The sequence below is a fragment of the Eretmochelys imbricata genome, chromosome 1 (genome assembly GCF_965152235.1).
Source record: "Eretmochelys imbricata isolate rEreImb1 chromosome 1, rEreImb1.hap1, whole genome shotgun sequence".
Lineage (NCBI taxonomy): Eukaryota > Metazoa > Chordata > Testudines > Cheloniidae > Eretmochelys > Eretmochelys imbricata.
The window spans coordinates 26,304,139-26,325,053 of NC_135572.1; positions in this window are offsets into that span (position 1 = coordinate 26,304,139).

The following is a 20,915-nucleotide window of genomic DNA, read 5'->3' on the forward strand; positions in this document are numbered from 1 at the left end:
TACTTGTAAACGATTCCGTAGTTTTTTTTAGAGTGTTCATTAAGCTAAAGCCATGCTCACAATCTGCACTTGATGCTAGGAATGTTCCTCCGATATCCATCAACTTTGCAAGATCCTGAAACTGTTCGTTCTGGTGAGAAAATGTCACCATATCCGTGAAACTTAAAACCAATTGGCTTTTGATTCTTTCGGCTACTGCAAATTTGAAGTCGTTGTACTGACTATAACAATCTCTTCAGCAAGAAAATCTTTGTATTTTGAACACAGGGATTTGACAGATGACGCTTTAAGAAATCCAATTTCCATACATTGTTCCACATTCTTCCTGTTGAAAATTCTCCCGAAGGTCTGGCATCTCGACAATATACACAAACCACTCCGTTGTCCTCATCGTATGTGAATATTTCACGAAGTTTAACAAGCATTACCCTATGTGACTTTGGTGTAACCGTCTCTCTAGTCTCATCCAGCCATCCAGAGTTAAATGAAGTCGCGGTTCTTTTACGCGTTAAACCTCTAGACAGTGACATTTTGGGATTGATTTTTTACCAGATTGGTTTATTTAAAATTAATACTTTTATTATATGGCTATTATTTCAATGCGCTTAACAGCATGACTCGACAAAAGGGCAAATGGGAGATCATTCAGATCAGGATACTGGAAGTTTGTGCATAGCTCCGATCACGTCCATGCATCTGCTGCAAAAAAACACGGGAAAATAGAGACGTGTGGGTCTGGACCATCCCGATGCGATCAACGTTCCACGTTTGAAATGCTGGCGAGGAGGGGTACAATTCATTGCCCTCCTTTCTCTTTCCCCCACTTGCCAGCTAGTAGAATCTGGCTGTGTTGATAGATGGCGGGCGAACAATGTCAAAAGTCGCCCGTAAATGATATTTCGGCCTGGCTCCGATGTAGTATTTCATTTTTTGTGCGCGCGGTGTTTCGCCGTGTGTGTGGGGTTTCGGATCTGTGTGTGTGTGCACATGCTCACAGCTTAGAGGGAACAGTGACTGTGCTGTGTCCTTAATGTTAGTGCTGTCATCGAGAGCTAATGAAAACAATATAAAGCCCTGTACTGTCTTGTTCAACTTAGAAGCCAAATGTTCACCAATCACTTCTACACAGCAAGTAACAGTTCTTCGTGGCAAACTATATGTTCTCAAATTTGTTTTGGTATTCCAGGCACAGCATGCCAGAAACATCAACCATGCATTCTTTCAAAAACTCCCCTTCAGCAAAAGGCTTATTTTGTTTAGCGATTTTAAACACCAGAACGTAACTTGCCTTTATAGTGGCTGCCTGAACTGCAGCTTGTTGCACATAAATATTTTGCTGAGTTTTTAAGTTCATGGTGATTTTCTCAGCTTTTCTTGCCCTTTCCTCAGTTGTTAAATTGCTGCCATAATTAGGGTGTTTCATTGAAAAATGGCTATTCAAATTGTACTCCTTGAACACCGCAATGCTCTCCTGACAAATCAGACATAGAGCCTTCGAGTTCATGTTTGTGAAAAAATATTTTGCATTCCATTCTTTGTTGAAAACCCAACACTCTCTGTCCACTTTTCTTTTTTTTTTTTTTTGCAGCACTCATTTTTGGAAGGGAAAAGAAAATCCTAACTGTTGCCCTTATTTCAAACTGCTGTTTACAAGATGGCATGCACTGTGAAAAAACTGGGCCCTCGCTCTAGCCTGGATTTGTTGGGCATCAGTGCTCCTGACAATTTTGAGCAATGGCACTCTATCTATCCCAGGACTCATGTGGAGAAGAAGAGGCAGATGTAAACTCACCTGTAACTTTATGCCTCCCCACAAAAATGTTCTTACTATTGTACTTTGAGTTCTGTTTGCACTTTTGTGTTCATTAAAAGTTTGTATATAGTAAGGGATGTTACTGCAAGTGGCAAGAGGACTCATGAGGTGTGGTGCATGGTGGGAGGGGCTCCACAGGGAGGTACCAGGGACTCCTAGGGGCCCTGCTGGCAGTGTGACACCAAGCCAGCTGAGCCACGTGCAGAGGCACCTAGGATGGGAGCAGCTGCGACCCCTGGGTGGTTTCCCCCCATGCAAAACTCTCTACGGTGGGGCCAGAGGAAACCGGGAGGGGATTTGGCACACTGCTGCATAGGGGTGGTGAAGTCATACCTGTGCAATGTAGCGTTTTGCGTGCCAGAAGAATCTTCCTGGAAGATGGTGCTCAAAATGAACTGCTCATCACTGAGGCGGGGACTGGGAGCGCTGGGCAGAGCGCAGCAAACCCCTGGCCCTGCTCCCCTGGCTGGAGCGCGGCAAGCACCCGGCCCCACTCCCCCGGCCAGAGTGCTGGGCAGAGCGCGGCAAGCCCCTGGCCCCACTTCCCCGGCTGAAGCACAGCAAGCCCCCAGTTCCGCTACCCCAGCCAGAGCACCGGGTGGAGCACGGCAAGCCCCCGGTCCCGCTCCCCTGGCTGGAGTGCGGGAAGCCCCCAGCTCCGCTTCCCAGGCCAGAGCGCCGGGCGGAGCGCAGCAAGCCCCTGGCCCTGCTTCCACAGCCGGAGCTTGAGGTCTGGATAAAAACATCCGGTGGGCCGCAGTTTGCCCACCTCTTGTCTAGTATGTGTTCTAGTGTTGTGATTGTTGAATACCCGTCGAGAAAGTCTGCCAAAGGCAAGGCTGGCACAGCAAATTCTGTGCTGAATCTCAATGTCTATGTCTGCTCTCTATGAAAGATGGCTGCCAAGATAGGCAAAGTGTTCTACATTTTTCAGTTCTTCTTTGTCAATGTAGGTCTTCCTTGTTGGGTTGTAAGACTCCTCCATGACCAGATGATTGCCTCCATCCTGTGCAATGGCTCTACCTCTGAGCCCTTTGTCATCTGAACAGGCATAAAACAAAGCTGTGTACTGGCACCCACTCTTTTCTCCATTTTCTTAGCAGCTGTGAAAACACTAACCCAAGACCATCTACCACAGGGCATTGGCATCCAATATCGGATTGACAGCCACCCATTCAACCTTCCTCATCTCTGTGCTAGAACTAAAGTAATATCGACAACAATAACCCAACTCCAGTATGCAGATGATTGTGCTGTAGTTGCACACTCAAAGGAGGATCTACAAACAGCCCTTAATTTCTTCTCTGATAGAAATAATAAGGGTTACAGTAAAAAGAAAATGAAGTCACACAACAAATGAAAGATACATCAATAAAATAACAATTTTAGTTAACCCTATTAGGATATAACAGTATAATTATTCACTTAATATTCTATAACATAACATATAACAATATATCAGGAAAATACAAAATACTTAAAGCTAAACATCCAATAAGCGCTGGCTGGGCAGTTACTGGGAAGACCTCACTCACGCCACAGCCATCCATCTTTATTTACAGACAAAACCCATATATTCTAGAAATAAAAGGGAAAAAGGAAGACTAAACTTACAAAAAGCTTCCTTTTAATTCCCTCTGAGACCGTCTAAAGGTCCTTCTGCTTTGTCAAATATGGTTGGAAGCATTGTCCTCAATGATCGTGGCTGCTGCTGGCTGCGGTGTGGTGCAGCTGCCTGCTCCTGAGGTAAAAGCAGCTCCTCAGGTGGGAGAGACAGAAGCCTGCTGGGTAGCTGCTGTGGTGACCTCCTGCTGGCTGAACAGCAGAAATGGCCATTGCCCAGGGCAACATTGGAACTCTGGGTGGACTGCTGCTGCTGCTGTAATGGCTGCTTTTCAAGCAGCTTTCTGCTTTGTAGGGTTCTGCTGATGCTTCTCAGGTGGCTTCTTCCACGCAAGCATCTTCTTCCTTGCAGGTGCCTTATATCTTCTCTCTTCCAGGTCCCCAGTCTCACTACAGGGTTTATCCTGCTAGTGGTTGCCTTTATATATGATTTGCTCTCCCAAGCTCAGCCAGTCAGCTTCCAACTTTCAGCTGGCTCCACCCCTGACAGGTAGCTCCTCCCCCTTCATAGACTTCTATGGGGCTACAATGTATCTCTTTGGGACTTTACTGAGTCATTCCCCACTGGAAATGATGCAACACCATGCCTTCATTGCATCACCTAGAAGTGGTGCAATCCTACCTCCTGATTGCATCATCTCTGTACATGCCTATGGGCTCTTATGTATTCCTATGGGGTTTTTCGTAGCTGAACTGTAGATGACCCCAGCTACTTTCTGTCTGAGATCCCCATGTATTCCTATGAGCTATAATGTATTCCTGTGACATTTTGCTAAGTCATTTTCCAGAGGAAGTAGAATTACATCACCCTATGGCCACCATTACTGAATTTTCTCATTTAAACTATTAATTTCTCTTTAATTAAGGCTTTATTTTTAAAATTAATCACTGCTCTAAGCATCCCAAGGGGTCCTAAACCAATCACCACTCTCTTTATGTACAATTAAGCAAGTTATTATTTCCACAGATTTAAACCCCTTCCTGAGGTTTTTCTGCAAACCTTCAATTTAAAGTATTACAAGGCATTTCAGGCAACTGAGGCAAAAATCTCTCACCACAAACCCACCAATCAGCTTCAAGCCCTTTATCTGTCACATAATTTGGCTTTTTAAAGTGTTAAAAAAAGTTGGAGATACCCTTTACAACCTTCAAACCCCATTGCCTGTGGGAGCTTGCTGAGCAGTTGTACTGAAAATTTTCCAATACAGAAATAGTAAGTAAGTAAATATATGTTGAATTCGTATCATTCTGAAATTAAAATACGCTGGTTTGGTTAGGTTAGTGAAGAAAGCACTAGTTTTAATACTAACTATTTCCGTATTGGAAAATTTTCAGTACAAACCAAACTGTTCAGTGCGTGGGATGGAATTGCTTTTGACCAGACACTATCGCGGGGATATCTGGCTCGATGTTTGTGATCTTAAGACGAAGATGGGGCTCCACATCAATAAGACAATTTTGTTTTTTTGTTTTGATGCCAACCAGTGCAGAGAATCCGATCTCGCACAAATACGAGGTGGGAAAAGGCAGAAGATACTTGACAGCTTTGTCCAATAGAGCTAGATATTCAGAGGTAACCCCCAACCAAAATGATGTCAGTGTATTTTGCTCAAATTTTGTTTTCAGGAAGCTATCTGAAACCAGCTCCAAGAGCTCTTCTTCTTCTGAAGCACAGAGGTTATTTGGCAATGTTTGAACATTGATGATAAGAGGGTTCCTTATCCATTCAAAGGTGCTGTCCGGTTCAGGAAAATACTTACGAAGATCTTTCTGCAAGGTTTTCAAATGCTGCTTCATGGTTTGCAACACATCACTATCAAGTTCATTAGTCGAGTTTATTACTAAGTCATGAAGAGATGGAAAGGAATCCAGTTCATGATGACTAAGACATTTATGCCACAGTTTCAATTTTGCGACCATGGTGCTCACTTTGTCTTGAACATGGAATATGGATATGAGTTTCACTTGCAAGGATAGATTAAGGTTGTTTAAATGAGCAAAGATATCTGCAATATATGCTAGTTTGCATAGCCATTTCCAGTCATGTATACGGTCTCGCAGGTTAAAGGTTTCATCTAAAAAACCTTACAGTTCTTCTCGCAGCTCAAACAGGCAATTCAGAACTTTTCCACCAGAAAGCCAACGCACTTCAGTGTGAAATGGGAGTTGTATGTAGTCACTGCCCATCTCATCACAAAGCTGAGAAAACAGCCGGGTGTTCAGAGGGCGGCATTTCACAAAATTGATTATTTTCACAGCTTCATCCAGTACTTGCTTTAGATCTGCCTGCATGTTCTGGGTGGTGAGTGCTTCCCTGTGAATGGAACAATGTGTCGATTTTGCTTCTGGCGCAACAGCTTGAATACGTGCAACAATTCCTTTCTTCGAACCAGTCATGGCTCTGGCACCATCTGTGCTTATTCCAACACAATGACTCCAGTCCAAGTAATTGTTTTTGATAAAGTCATCAATAACTTTAAAAATAGCTTCTCCAGTTGTATGTGTTGGCATAGATTGGCAGAACAAAATATCATCGTGGGCTTCATTATTCAGCTTGTATCTGACAAACAACAAAAGATTCAGCTCATATCTGACAAACAACAAAATTCACAATGTCAGTGGATTCATCCACTTGCAGTGCATAGTAGCGACTCTTTGTACTCTTGACAATAATTCCTGCTTTACATTTTCGGCCATATCTGTGATTCTATGATGAACAGTGTTATTTGAGAGGGGGACACAATCTATAGCTTTGCTAAACTTGTCTCCAGTCATCACTTGCACTCTTACTTTGGCTGCAGGTTTTACTAATGTCTCGCCAATCACTTCAGCAGCTCCGGACTTTGCAATTAAGTACACCACACTATATGAAGCTTCCAAAGCTTTCATATTTTCATCACGTTACGAATTGTTTTCTGGGACTTTTGGAGATCTTTGCGCCTACTGTCAAAGAATTCTACAGGTTTTCCCTCTTATTCTTTATGTTTGGTATCGAAATGGCATTTTAGGTTGGATGGTTTCATACTTTAATTTATGAGAGTCTCATAACAAATCACACATAGTGGAACAGGCTCCACCTCATCACCAGTCCACGAAAATCCCAGTTTAAGATATTCTTCAACATATGTGCAGGCTTTCTTCATTTTCTTTGCAGCTGATACGTTCAATAAACTTACAGATGGTTCACACAGTTCACTAATTTTGTCATAACAATTGTCTGATGTAGCCATATCACTGCATTTTTCGGCATAATTATCACTAACATTCGTATTTCCTTCTTAATTTTCTTTTATACATTTCAAACTTCCCATTTTTAGCCAGCGATCTATTGTAAATGGGTTTAACAAAAACAAAAAGAGAAATTTTATATATTAATGCACACAAAGTATGTACTTGCTACGATCTTTAGATTACTATGAGTAGTTATTCACTTTTATCTTTTATCTGTCAGTATGACTTCTGCGCTTGCCACAAAGACAAGTGTATTGCCTAAGTCGCAGTAACGTGCATGAGTGGTTTGCGTCAGTTCTGCTGTGCTATTAGATGTTACTGAACACATTATCATATTAGTTACAATGTAAACCTGTGTGCATTTCTATTGTACAAGTGTACACCATTCTTATATATTAAATTTTAGTGAATTGTTTTCTGCTGAAAAAAAAAAGATGATAAAGTAAAATAAAAAATTCTGCCACGTACCCCTTGAAACCCTTTCACGTACCACCAGGGGTACACATACCACACTTTGGGAAACACTGATCTAAAGTATCGAATCTAAAGCTAATTACTGTTCTCTTCAAACTAAAACATTCTGATGCTGTCACTACCTTTGTTATACTAATTGGGAAAGGTGAATTGTTCATGATGTTTCTCACTCCCGCTTCTGACTGTCAGTGTCTCTATATGCCTCTCTGTCCTGGGTGCTGCAATCTTTATACAGGATCAAAGCAAGTAAAAATCTCTTGTAACAGAACTGCTGATATGGAATTTGATTAATAATGTTCTAAAGGAGGTAATGTAATTAATGCAAATCAACATGGGTTTATGGAAAACAGATCCTGTCAATCTAATTTGATATCTTTTTTTTAATGAGATTTCTAGTTTGGTTGATAAAGTTATGAATGTTAACATAATATCCTTAGACTGCTGTAAGGCCTTTGACTTGGTGCCGCAGAACATTTTGATTAATGATATAAAATTAATATGGAACACATTAAATAGATTAACAACTGGCTAACTGATAGATCTTAAAATGTAACTGTAAGTGGGGGAGTTGTCTTCAAGCAGATCTGTTTCCAGAGGGGATATGCTGGGATCAGTTCTTCGTCCTGTGCTAGTTAACATTTTTATTAATGGTTTCGAAGAAAACTTAAAATTGGTACTGATAAAGTTTGCAGATGACACAAAATTTGGGAGAGTGGTAAATAATGAAAAGGACAGGTCACTGATTCAGAGCAATCTAGATCATTTGATAAACTGGATGTAAGCAAAAATACGTGGTTTAGTGTAACAAACTGTAAATGCATACATCTGGGAACAAATAATGTAGCCCATACTTATAGGATGGGGGACGCTTTCTTGGGACGCAGTGAAAAAAAGATTTGGGGGTCATGGTGCGTAATCAGCTGAACATGAGGTCCCAGTGTGATGCTGTCACCAAAAGAGCTAATGTGATCCTGGAATGCTGTGATATTACCCACTGTACAATCTGGACCAATGAACAGCTGTGTTCCCTTTATTCTCTAGCTGGAGGTGCCTTTTACATTGCTTTGCTGTCAGAACATCAATTCCAGGCCCGTTCACACAGCCTTCAGCATGCAAAATCACTCCCAGCTATATTACATGAATGCTCTGACCAGTCACTCAGGAATTACATGCAGGGCAACACCTGCAAATGCCTAGTCCCAGGCTTGTTCCCCAGAAATGTGCATCTTGAACTGCTCAGTACCCTACAATATGAGCTCATAGAATGTCCGTCATTTCATCAAAGGAAAATGATAATGCACCAGCCTTGTTATCCCAAATGGAATTTCCCCACACCCTTTAATCCAAATACACTGGTTAAGATAAAACAATAAATACATTTATTAACTACAGAAAGATAGATGTTAAGTGATTGCAGGTAATGAGGCATAAAAGTGAAAATTGGTTAAGAAGAAAATAAAAAGATAACACAAGCTAATACCTAATTAACAAGGTAAGTGAATTTAAAAGCAAAAAGGTTTGTCTCACCATAGCTTACAGCAGTCTGGCTGGATAGCTTCCAGGCCAGGACCAAGTTCAATGGTGTTTCCTTTGTGTTTCAAGCACTGTAGCTGCCATGAGTAGAGATGGAGGGAGAGAGAGGTGATTTGGAGGCCAATGTCTCTCATTCTTACTCCTCTCCCCTCTTTGAGAATTACCACCATCTGGGGTGCGGGCAACAAGCAGTCTTTTGTGATCATGAGGTTTGAACCATCCCTGTGATGAAATGTAAATTTCTTATTCACACCTTCCCCCTGCTAGAAAATGGCCACTTAAGCAAGTGATAGTCTTTTAACACCTGGCTGGGTTGTCACCCCAAGAACAGATTTAGGGTACCTCCAGCATAGCTTGTCTGTTGCCTCCTTCTGGGTTTTCCCAGAGATTTCCTTTAAGCCTATTGATTTATTAATCTGTTCTTGCAAGGTAAAAGGGGGACTGTCTTAGAGGTACTACTTGGGTTTGCTAGGGCTTCCCTTCTAGAAAGTCCACAGAATAGTTTAGATCAGGTACCCCTGGGAGGACATGGATACAGCCTTCCAATAAAATTGGTTGACGCACAGGCAGTATTTTTTCCAAAACAAAGTATCTTTTATTTAGCGTAAATAATCCTCCCTGACGCAAGTACCTAAACACGAATCCCTTTTAGTAGCGCAGTTCTTGGGTGAAAGCTAAAAGTATCGAAACTAGGGCTGTCAATCACAGTTAACTCATGCGATTAACTCAAAAAAATTAATCATGAGTAATTGCAGTTTTAATCACACTGTTAAACAATGGAATCCCAATTGAAATTTATTAAATATTTTTGGATGTTTTTCTACATTTTCAAATATATTGATTTCAATTACAACACAAATTACCAAGAGTACAGTGCTCACTTTATATTATTATTTTATTACAAATATTTGCACTGTAAAAATGCTAAACAAAAGAAATAGATGAAGTGAGCTGTAGCTCAGATAAATTTTTTAGTCTCTAAGGTGCCACAAGTACTCCTTTAGTATTTTTCAATTCACTCATACAAGTACTGTAGTGCAATCTCTTTACCATGAAAGTACAACTTGCAAAAGTAGATTTTTTTGTTATATAACTGCACTCAAAAACAAAACAATGTAAAACTTTAGAGCCTACAAAGCCATTCAGTCCTACTTCTTATTCAGCCAATCACTGAGAGAAACACGTTTGTTTACATTTACGGGAGATAATGCTGCTGGTTTCTTATTTACAATGTCACCTGAAAGTGAGAACAGACATTCGCATGGCACTTTTGTAGCCAGCATTGCAAGGTATTTACATTCCACATATGCTAAACATTCATATGCCCCTTCATGCTTTGGCCACCATTCCAGAGGAGATGCTTCCATTCTGATGACGCTAGTTAAAAAAATAATGTGTTAATTAAATTTTGACTGAACTCCTTCGGGGAGAATAGTATGTCTCCTCCTCTATTTTATCCACATTCTGCCATGTATTTCATGTTATAGCAGTCTCAGATGACGACCCAGCACATGTTGTTCATTTAAAGAACACTTTCACTGCAGATTTGACAGATAACAATATGACACAAAAGCATATAACAATGTATCAATTAAACATTAAATACCAAATTTGTAACACTGAACATCCAGTAAGCACTGGCCAGGCAGCTACTAGATGGGTATAGGAAAGATCTCACTCAAACCTCAGGTACTCAGCTTTATTTACAATTGAAACCCACATGCTCTGGGTTGTTAAACTAGAAGAAGATTGGACTTATGCAGCTCCTTGAAAATTCCCTCTGAGTCGTCTCAAAAAGATCCTTCTTATTTGTCACAACTGAAGGCTTAGCGAGTGCCGTCCGCTGTCAGATCCTGTCTGCTGTCAATGGCTGCTGCTGAGATAAAAGCTGGAAGCGAACGCTGCCCTCTGGTGAGAGATACGGAAGCCTGCTTGACTGCTGGGGTAGCTGCTGCTGCGGTTGCCTCCTGCTGGCTAGGTAGCTGGAGCGGCCGTTTTCAAGGCAACCTTGGAACCCTAGGTGGACTGCTGCTACGATAGCTACTGCTTGTAGCTGCTGGGGTAAAAGTTCTGCCAGCTGGGCTACTCACAAGAGCATAGCAGTGGTGACCATAGGTGCTGCTGCTTAGATGGCTTCTTCTCAGGGGTTTGTGAGCGCTGTCTGATGGTAGCGAGTGCTATCTGATGCTTGCACTTGTGGGCTACCTAGCTGTTCTGTTGCTGGAAGGTAATAGCTGCTTTTGGTGAGCTTTCTTACCCAGCAGGTTTCCGTTGATGCTGTTGCCATTGTTCCGTAGGCGTTTTCTTCTCTTCCCTGGGTCCTGCAGTGTCTTCTCTCTTCATGGTCCCTGATCCACTACAGAGTTTTAGCCCGCTGGCTGTTCCCTTTGTATACAATTTGCAGCTCATTAGCTATAATTTATTGTTGTAATTCGGCCAATCAGCTTTCAGGGATTAGCATAGGCTAATTTGTCATGTTTACCGACATGTGACACTCAAGTTCAGCCAATCAGCTTCCAGAGATTAGCATGTGTTAATTATGTACTAATTAGTCACATGTACCAAGAGCTCCTCCTCCCATAGACTTCTATGGGCTCAATAGATCCCTATGGAGTTTTTCAGCTGATCTTTGGATGAACCCTAGCTATTTCAGGTGACCTGTAGATGACCCCTAGCTATGTCCTATTTAAAGATCCCATATATTTCTACGGGCTACAGTGTATTTCTATGGGATTTTGCTGAGTCAGTCCCCACAGGAAATGATGCAATATCGTCTCCTGATTGCATCATCCTGATACATTCTTACAGGCTTCCATGTATTCCTATGAAGTCTTTCACTACATAGCCTATAGCCGCCATTACTGGATTTTCTACCTTTAAATTACTATTAATTTCTGTTTAATTAAAGCTTTATTCTTCAGACTAATTACTAATCTAAGCATCCAAAAGGGTCCTGACACTACCACCGTTCTGTAAACATTGGATGTAGAAAAACATCCAAAAATATTTACTAAATTTCAATTGGTATTCTATTATTTAACAGTGCAATTAAAACTGATTAATCACAATTTTTAATCACAATTAATTTTGTTGAGTTAATCATGTGAGTTAACTGTGATTAATTGACAACCCCATTGAAAATGCTTTGCTTTATTTAGCCAGCATGATATTTATTTGATTAGAAATCTAATAGCATGTCTGTAAACTTAGTGGCTATATTTGATTTAACCAGTTGCAAACAGAGCTTGCAGCTGAGGGTGAATCCTCAGAACCTTTGGAATCTTCTAAAACACCATTCCATACCTTATTTTTCAATGCCCGACATGCAAATGTGCCCTTAGATCCCCCAGACACAGATCTGTCAAATATGTCTTTGTTTCATAGCTGAATCTACTATAGGATATCACATTAAAGTAAATGAAAAAGCAATTTAAAAGCTCTGTTAGTCATGAATCTTATCCCACAGCTAATCCCTTCTCTGAAGGTTACTTTTCAGAGCTATGCCTTTCTTCCAGTGGAGTGGAGGTGGGGTTTTGGGTTTTTTTTGGAACACAGTACAAGCAAACCAAAAAATGAGTTATTATTTATGGCTTTTTGAAACTACATGTATTCTGCACACATAAAGAACTAGTAAGACATGCTGCAAACCAGTAGGTAGCCGATAATTATCTCATTTAAAACTTTATAGAATCAAATATGCCATTTCCAAGCCTGATAGGAAGCCAAAAGCCTATTATGAGATTTTCACCCCTGTTTTGAAAATTTAAGAAGGATGGATAAGGTTTAGATAATCATCTGTTTGGCTGCTTAAACAACCAAAGCTTTTGAGGTTGTCTCATCACTAGTAACATATTGTTGGGCAGGATTTTCTATTTTAGTTTTATCTGGAGCTGTGTATGTGTCCTAATGGTTCAACTGTTTGTCACTGGTTTTGTTGCCTGCACAATCTGGGGCACTCTGCCTATACCTTACCAAGGGCTCAAGGCGTGACCTGGTTAATTTAGGCACCCCCATCCTTTCCCTTCTGAGGGCTCAAGGCATAACGCACCTAGCCTTACCCATGGGGCTCAGGGAGAAACCTGGTCAATTTAAGTACCCATCCTTACCCACAGGGCTCAGAGCTCTATGGATCTGCGGGACCTTTTCCCAGTGAAAGAGCCTTACACAGCTGTGCTCTGAACATCTATTTATTAGTAACACACAGAGAATACATATGCCAAGCAAATCTATTATGCTCACCACTCCCAAGATTCAAACAAATTACACCCGATGGTGAGTTATCTGGGTGTTCAGAAAATGCACCCTTGCCTCTTTGGTTTCCCTTGGTAGTGTGATTTCAGCTTCGATCATCTCCTCCTGTGGAAAACAGTGCCAGTATTCATAATAGTGTCCCTAGGCACTTGTAGTGATCCCCTTCTGAAACCACACAAAGCCTTTGTCCCATCTTGCACCTTCCCACCCCGGGTCAAATTCACCGTGTTTACTGCTCTCACCATGATGTGTGCTTGCCAAGGGAAAGTGAGAAAGAGGTGTGTGACTTTTATGATTCAAGACTGTGAGTGCACACACAATACTGATTCTGTGTATTGTTTCTTTTGCTTCTGCAGATGTGCCATTGAGGGCCAGCTCCTACACACCGGTGGAGCGCCTCCATCAGATAAGGAGGTGAACAAGGAGGAATAAGGAGCATGGATTGGTAATGTGTCTGTGGTAAAAATTATGAGGTCCATGATAATTTTTTAAGAAACATTCATATTACAAGCTCTGTTGAAAAAAAGTACATGATTTATCTATGTACATCTTACAATTACAATGTAAATGGACCAGATCTGGCATCTACTGCTCTCGATAAAGTGACAGTGAAGCCAAGATTCTACAGTCACTATGGTTACTGTAGAATCTTGATGACACTTAAGAAAAGAGGCTTTGCTATCCAGTCAGATAAAGCATTAGCTACGTTCAATGTTGTGTGCATTTCCCCCCTCATTCCAGTGGGGGGGAAAATGTGCACAACATGGTGGTGAATTCGAAGAAAAGATCATTCACTCCACCTTGAGAGAGAATATTTTATGTTCAAAAGACCCACAAATTATTTTATGGCGTGCACAAGATGTGGTCAAATAATGTGTGACAAAGTTCCTGCTCTACCTTGGTGGGACTTGCGCTTATTGGCGGATTTGCTCACCTTGGAGCTTCTCGGTAGCCCTCAGCTTGGCCGTTTTTCTGAACCCACAGTCCAGGTCGACTCCTCCTGTGTCTGACCAGGAGTTGGGAGGATTTGGGGGGAACCCGGGCCCGCCCTCTACCCCGGGTTCCAGCCCAGGGCCCTGTGGAATGCAGCTGTCTAGAGTGCCTCCTGGAACAGCTGTGCGACAGCTACAACTCCCTGGGCTACTTCCCCATGGCCTCCTCCCAACACCTTCTTTATCCTCACCATAGGACCTTCCTCCTGGTGTCTGATAATGCTTGTACACCTCAGTCCTCCAACAGTCCGCATTCTCACTCTCAGCTTCTAGTGCCTCTTGCTCCCAGCTCCTGACACGCACACCACAAACTAAAGTGAGCTTCTTTTTAAAACCCAGGTGCCCTAATTAGCCTGCCTTAATTGATTCGAGCAGCTTCTTGATTGGCTTCAGGTGTTCTAATCAGCCTGTCTTAATTGCCTCCAGAAGGTTCCTGATTGCTCTGGAACCTTCCCTGTTACCTTACCCAGGGAAAAGGGACCTACTTAGCCTGGGGCTAATATATCTGCTTCTGTTACTCTCCTGTAGCCATCTGGCCCAACCCTGTCACAAATGATACAGCTCAAGTCAGCTATAGCTCGCAACCATGCGGAGAAGTGGTGCAAAAAAATGTCCAAGACTTCAAACATGTCGAGTGTAGAGAAAGACAAACTCACCGAGGAGGCCAAAGCAAAAAGAGGAAGCCAGGTAAAGTCAATGACCGACTTTCCTAACTGGGATGTAAAAGATACACAGAATGATCTTTGCCTTGCCTACAGTTTAGCAAAAGCCAAATTGCCATTTACAGCAGGCATTGTCTTCAAAGAAATTGCCAAAAAATTGACCCAAAATCTGCTCCTTTTCCTTTTCGTCCTTGTTGACAAAACCTGACTTTTGTTGACAAAACTGTGTAGTGTAGACCAGACCTAAGTCTCTCTCCCCCTTTTCCAAGCTCCCCTTGATAATCCTTCTCTTTAGTTTAGAAATCTACAAAACCAAGTTCCACACCACGCTGTAGTGGCTGCAAGTGAAAGAGAACTGAGCTTTCTGAATCATTGGAGGAGAATTGGTTCTGCTGAACAGCCTCAGAGAGCGGAAGAGCATTTAATCAGGGCCAGGAGAGGTTCTGCCATCACAGCCAGGCCCCCTCTTAAAAAGGGGAAAATTGGACTCTCAATGAGGCAAACAGCAAAGTTCCTACAGCTGAGGTTTGTAAATCCTCCTCCACCTCCCCTCTGGATCAAATCATTGTAATTAAAAGCAAAGCAAAACAAAATAACCCCACAGTTGCAATAACGTAGCGTCACTTATAAACGAAACTCAAATTAAAGGGGGAATATTCACTAGCCTCAAAGCAGAGGGTCCTTCATACCAATCAGACACCTATGACAGGTCATAGCCCTGGCACCTCTGGGTAGTGCTTAATTTGTGTGTGGGCTTGCCAGACTGAACCCCCCCGCCCCCGGCACCTCTTTCATCGCAAATTAAGCACTGGGCATACCTAAATCTCCAAAGTATCCTCATCCCAGTCCCATTCCCCTTCTTTGGATGTAGATGGCTCTTGATTACTGGGACATGGCTCAGGTTCCTGACTGCGGCTAGATGGCTGTTTTGCTTTAAAAGAGTAGGCTGCAGTTGTTCCTATTAGTCTTGTAACAGAGTCAGGAAGGTTGTAAGTGCAGCATGATTCTCCGAACAGTTTCAGTCCAGTTCTTACGTTTAGGACAGCGTTCACTGTGTTTATGCCCAGATGGTTATGCAGTTTGCACATGACAATGTTCGTGCGACTAAACAGACATTCAGCTTCAGCGTTAGACTGAGGCAGTGAAAGTACTGCTCTTGCCAGTGAGCAAGGTCAGCAAAGGGATTTGTTTCCTGCATCACAAAATGTATTGACTTTGGCCCAGAAAGCAATGGTTTGAGATGTGTTTTCCCACCCGGTAAAGTGTATATTTCTCCACTGGGTCACAATTCTGTCAATGGTCTCAAAATTGAATCCAAAGAGCTGGGCTAGCTCATTTTCTGCATGCCTTTATTTGTCTTAAGTGCTTCTTCAGAGCTCACTATTGACGTCATTTGCAGTGTTTTCATGTTCAGTGGAAGCCGGTGCTGAAGTTCTTTGCTGAGCTGGACAATAAAGGCAATGCTTTTTTTCCTGAGCACATCTATGTCTTCTGGTGACAGCCTGGACTCATTGACTGAGTTTTCAAAACTGAAGCCCAAGTAAGGTGATAGATCTAAGTGAGAGTAGTCAGAATGAGAGTAGTCAGAACATCAGTTAGTGCTGTAGGGGTCAGAACTCTTCCACAAACAGACTTTAGGAGATTAATCAATATGTCGAAAAGTTTAGCATGTTGCATTAGTTTGTCTGGCAGTGCACCCTGCTGTAAATCTCTTCCACTTATATAAGTAAGTGCTACCTGTAGAATATTTTCTACTGTGGAGTAGCACCCTCTGGACCTAGTCAGAACAAGTTAGTTCATCAGTAGAGAGCCATAGAGAAGCCATGCCTTGAGATGTAGCATCTTTATGTTCAAATGTTGCATTTGACCATCCCGTTGTGTCAGTAGGTCTTTCTGGAGAGGGAGTGTGATTGATGCACATGCCAACATCCATGTTATGTACAGATACCGTGATTGTCTTGGCCATGTTGGGGCTGTTAGGATGACTCTGGCTTTATCAGTCCTTATTTTCTGTATCACTCTGGGTAGCAGTGGTATTGGTGGGAACACATAGAAAAAGTCTGTGTTCTAACTGATCAGGAATGCATCTCCCACGGATTGCTTTCCCAGACCTGCTCTGGAGCAGAATTTTGGACAGTTGGTGTTGTGGGCAGTCATGAATAGATCTATCCGTGGTTGACCCCATTTTCGGACTATGCCTTGCAGTATCACATCGTTCAATTCCCATTCGTGGTTGTGGGGAAAATATCTGCTGAGTTTGTCTGTTGTGGTGTTCTGGCATCCAAGTATGTATGAAGCTGAGATATGGATATTGTGTTGGATAGACCAATTCCAGAGTCTGATAGCCTTGGCGCATAGCGAGCGTGATCGGGCTCCCCTTGCCTGTTTATGTAGAACATGCAAGTGAAGTTGTCAATCATTATTCTTATGTTCTGGTTTCTTATGAACAGCAGGCATTGCGGATGGTACGAAGTTCCAGCAGGTTTATATATAGGCTTGTCTCGGTTGTGGACCATAGTCCCTGAATTATGCGATGTTGCATGTGTGCTCCCCATCCATTGAGGGAGGCATCTGTTGTGATCTCCTGTGATGGAGGGTCTTGTGTGAATGGGATCCCGGAGCACAAGTTGTGTAGGTGAATCCATCAGGTTAGTAAGTCCTTGACCTTGGGGGGCATTGTTAATCTTATGTTTATTCTGAGTTTGTTTGGTCTGTATACAGTTACTGTATACAGTTACTAGCCATCCTTGCAGGCAATGCAGTGTAAGCGTGTGTGTTTGACCACAAATGTGCATGCTGCTATGTGGCCTAATAGTTGTAGGCATTTGTGGGCTGTGGCTTGTGGACTGTTGTATAGTGTGTATATAAATACATTCATGGTGTCAAACCTGTCTCGCAGAAGTGACACCTTTACTGCAATGGAATCGAGGTAAGCGCCGATGAATTCTATCTGTTGAATTGGTTGTATTGTTGATTTTTTTAATGTTTAATTGTAGACCAAGACTCTGGAAACAATCCATCATAGTCTGGGTAGACCAGATGGCATCTGGATGGGTGTGTGACTTCCAGAGACAGTCATCCAAGTCAGGAAATATTATTACTCCCAGTTTTCTCAGGTACACCGTTACCATGGTGAGGATCTTGGAGAAAACGTGAGGTGCTGTCGACAGGCAAAAAGGTAGTGCTTTGTACTGACAGTGGTCTGTATCCAAAGTAAATCTGAGGAAACGCCTATGTGCAAGATGTACCATGACACAAAAATAAGCATCCTGCAGGTCAAGGGCTGAAAACCAGTCCCCCTGCTCCAACGCTGGCACTATTGTTGGTAAGGTGACCATCTTGAACCTTTGTTTTTTCGTGAACTTGTTCAGTCGCCTGAGATCGAGGATGGGTTGTCACCCTCCATTTTTCTTTTGTGTTAAAAAATAGTGGGAATAAAACCCCTTCCCCCTGTCTTGTACATGAACAGCCTCCACTGCCCCCAGTTGGAGGAGATGATCTACCTCTTGGCATAACAAGTGTTCGTGAGAGGGGTCCCTGAAGAGAGACGGGGAGGGGTAGTAGGTGTGGGGTATAGAGAGGAAAGGAAAGGTATAGCCCAATCGGATGACTTCCAGGGCCCATTTGGCTGTGGTGATAGTCACCCAGGTCAGGTAGAGTAGAAGCAAATGATCTCCAAATAGCTGGGTGGATGGTGTATGCATTGTACATGGGAGAGGTCTTCCAGGCCGTTAACCAAGCCTTCAGATTTGCTTACTAGAGGAAGTAGGTTGAGACACTGCTGATGATGGAGGGCGTCGTCGTTGTGGTCTCTGTTGTTGCTGTTGTTCATAAGGCCTCTGGTGGTGTTGTGTGTATGTCAGGTATCTAGGCCGCTGAAATGGTTGATACCTGTATTGTCTCCTTGTGGCAGGTGTGTATGGATGCCAAGGGATTTGTGGCCCACAAATCTTTCACTGTTTGCAGCACCTCATTGGTTTTGGCTGCGAACAGTTTTTCTCCGTCAAAAGGGAAAGATCTTCAACTGTATTCTGTATCTCCCGTGGAAATGTTGAGGAGTTAAACTACAAGGCTCATCGCATGACAATGGCTGTAGCAGTGGATCTGGCTGCAGTGTCAGCTGCGTCCAGGGATGCCTGTAGAGATGTATGTGTGATCATCTGTCCTTCGGAGATCGGAGATTTAAACTGTTGTCTCTTGTCCTGAGGGATGCCATTAATAAAGTCCATAAATTTGCCATAGTTTCTGTGGTCCTCCTCCTGCTATCGGTGCTGGAGCATGAAGATACTGTTGTTGATCATGGTTAGTGTTTCCTGCTACTTTCAAGTCTCCCCCTTCCCTTCCCCCACCCCAGGTGTCCCTCTTTGCTCCTTAGACCAGTGGTCTCCAAAGTTTTTGGATCGCGCACCCCCACAGTGCCGCCAAAGAAAGAAGATGGGAAGACCTGCCGCAGGCTTGCTGCCAAAGAAAGAAGACGGGAAGACCTGCCACAGGCGGGCAGAGCTGCCGCCGAAGAAAAAAAACGGTGGAGTGCCGTCTGGCAGCGCTCCTCCTGCCGCGCACCCACTGGGATCCTCTGGCACACCCCCTGGGGTGCGCTCACCCCACTATGTAGACCACTGCCTTAGACCTCTCCAGGCCCTCCTTCCCTACCCTATCTGACTACCCCAGCTGTCCCTGACCTCCACTCTCTGCCCCTCTAAGTGCCACACTAACTAAGCCCCTGCTCCTCTAATTGGTTCTCCATCCCTGACCTATGTCTAGCTCTACCTGCTTTCTCTGTCTCTTGCTCACACGCAATACCTCTCTCAGGCTTGTCCTATGCCTGTGGCCCCTATGTGTCTTTTATGCATGGGTTGTGCAGCCCCTGCACCTATTTGTGTCCAGCATCTGGCCCCGCTGCTGTGGGGGCTGGCAGGTAGTAGGTGTTAGGTGTGGTCTGAGAATATCTACTGGATCGAGCCCCACGTGCCAAATAGACTGGGAAATGCCTAGTTTGAGGATCATGCCAAGACCAGAGATCTCAACCTGGCAAAGCTGTAATGTGAGGTTTTTTGAATACTAATACAATGTCACCAAAATGCGGGTAACCGAGCTGGGTCATTGAGGGGCACAGTCTTTTAGTAAAGCTGCTACCATCTCATATTGTTCCCCTGGCTCCACTGCCCCGGCAGCGCGAGGTTCGACTCTGCTCCATGCCACCCAGCTCCAATTACTGCCTCCCAACTGGCTGATCGTGTGGGAGCTGAGGTTCTGTCAGGTTCTGGCCAGGCCCTCCACCCAGCAGTGGGCAAATGCAGGGCACACCTCCACCAGTGGAGAGGCAGACAGTACGGCTGGGTGGTGTAAAGGCAGAGCCCCACCTGCTGGCATGATGAAGGGATGGCCAGAGCAAATCTGAGTGCATTGTGGCCTGGCACACGGGCTTCTGCTACCAATCCCAGGCCTTGTGGTTTCTGCCATGCGCATGAGATAGGTGCAGAGCTGCTAAGCAAGCTCACACTTTGGCTGGCTGTGCACGTGTCACAGGCAGAAAACATAGGTGCCCAGGGACTTTAATGGTGTAAACTTAGACACCTAGGAATTGGCAGCACTGACAACTGAGCAGGATCTCAGTGGCACCTAACTGGTGAACTTGGGTGCCTAAGTCCTTTTGTGGATCTGGGCCTTTGTCTCTCTGTGCTTTAGTTCCCCATCGGGGAATAAGAGTGTTTTCTTCATCACTGGCATGTTGTGAGGATAAACACACTAAAGATTGAGAGGAGCTGCTCAGATAATAAGGTAATTGGGGGCCATATAAGTACCTAAGCTCGATAAATATTTTATTTAGCATTTTCTACAATGTTAAGAAAACAATCTCTCCTTCTGCATATGTGTCAGCTTATATTTACCAGAGGTTTTAAATGTAAATACAAATTCTTGAAAAGATAAGAGAGTCTAAAGCCTGTAGAGATTGTGAGAAATTGTCCAGCTCAACTGAATGTGCTCAGACTTGACAGGCAGAACGTTTGAAGCTGTCACAGCTCAGGGAGAAGCAGATCTTTGCAGAACAACTGGCATTTCAAGAGACCGTGGGCTTTTTGTTATTGATTGTTGCCATTTTCTAAAATGCCAACTTTTCTGAGGGGGAGGGTAAAGAGCCCTTGCTTCAGATGACCCATCTGAATGCCTGATGCTAAAACAAAGGTTAGTTTTGAGCAGAAAGGTTGCGGTTGGGGTTAAGGAACTGCTCTGTGACTCAGGAAAGTGGTGGGTTAGTTCTTGGTGTTGCCCCACGCGTCTTGTGTGATCTTCAGAAAGTCACTTAGAGTAAAACTTTCAAAACAGCCTAGGAGC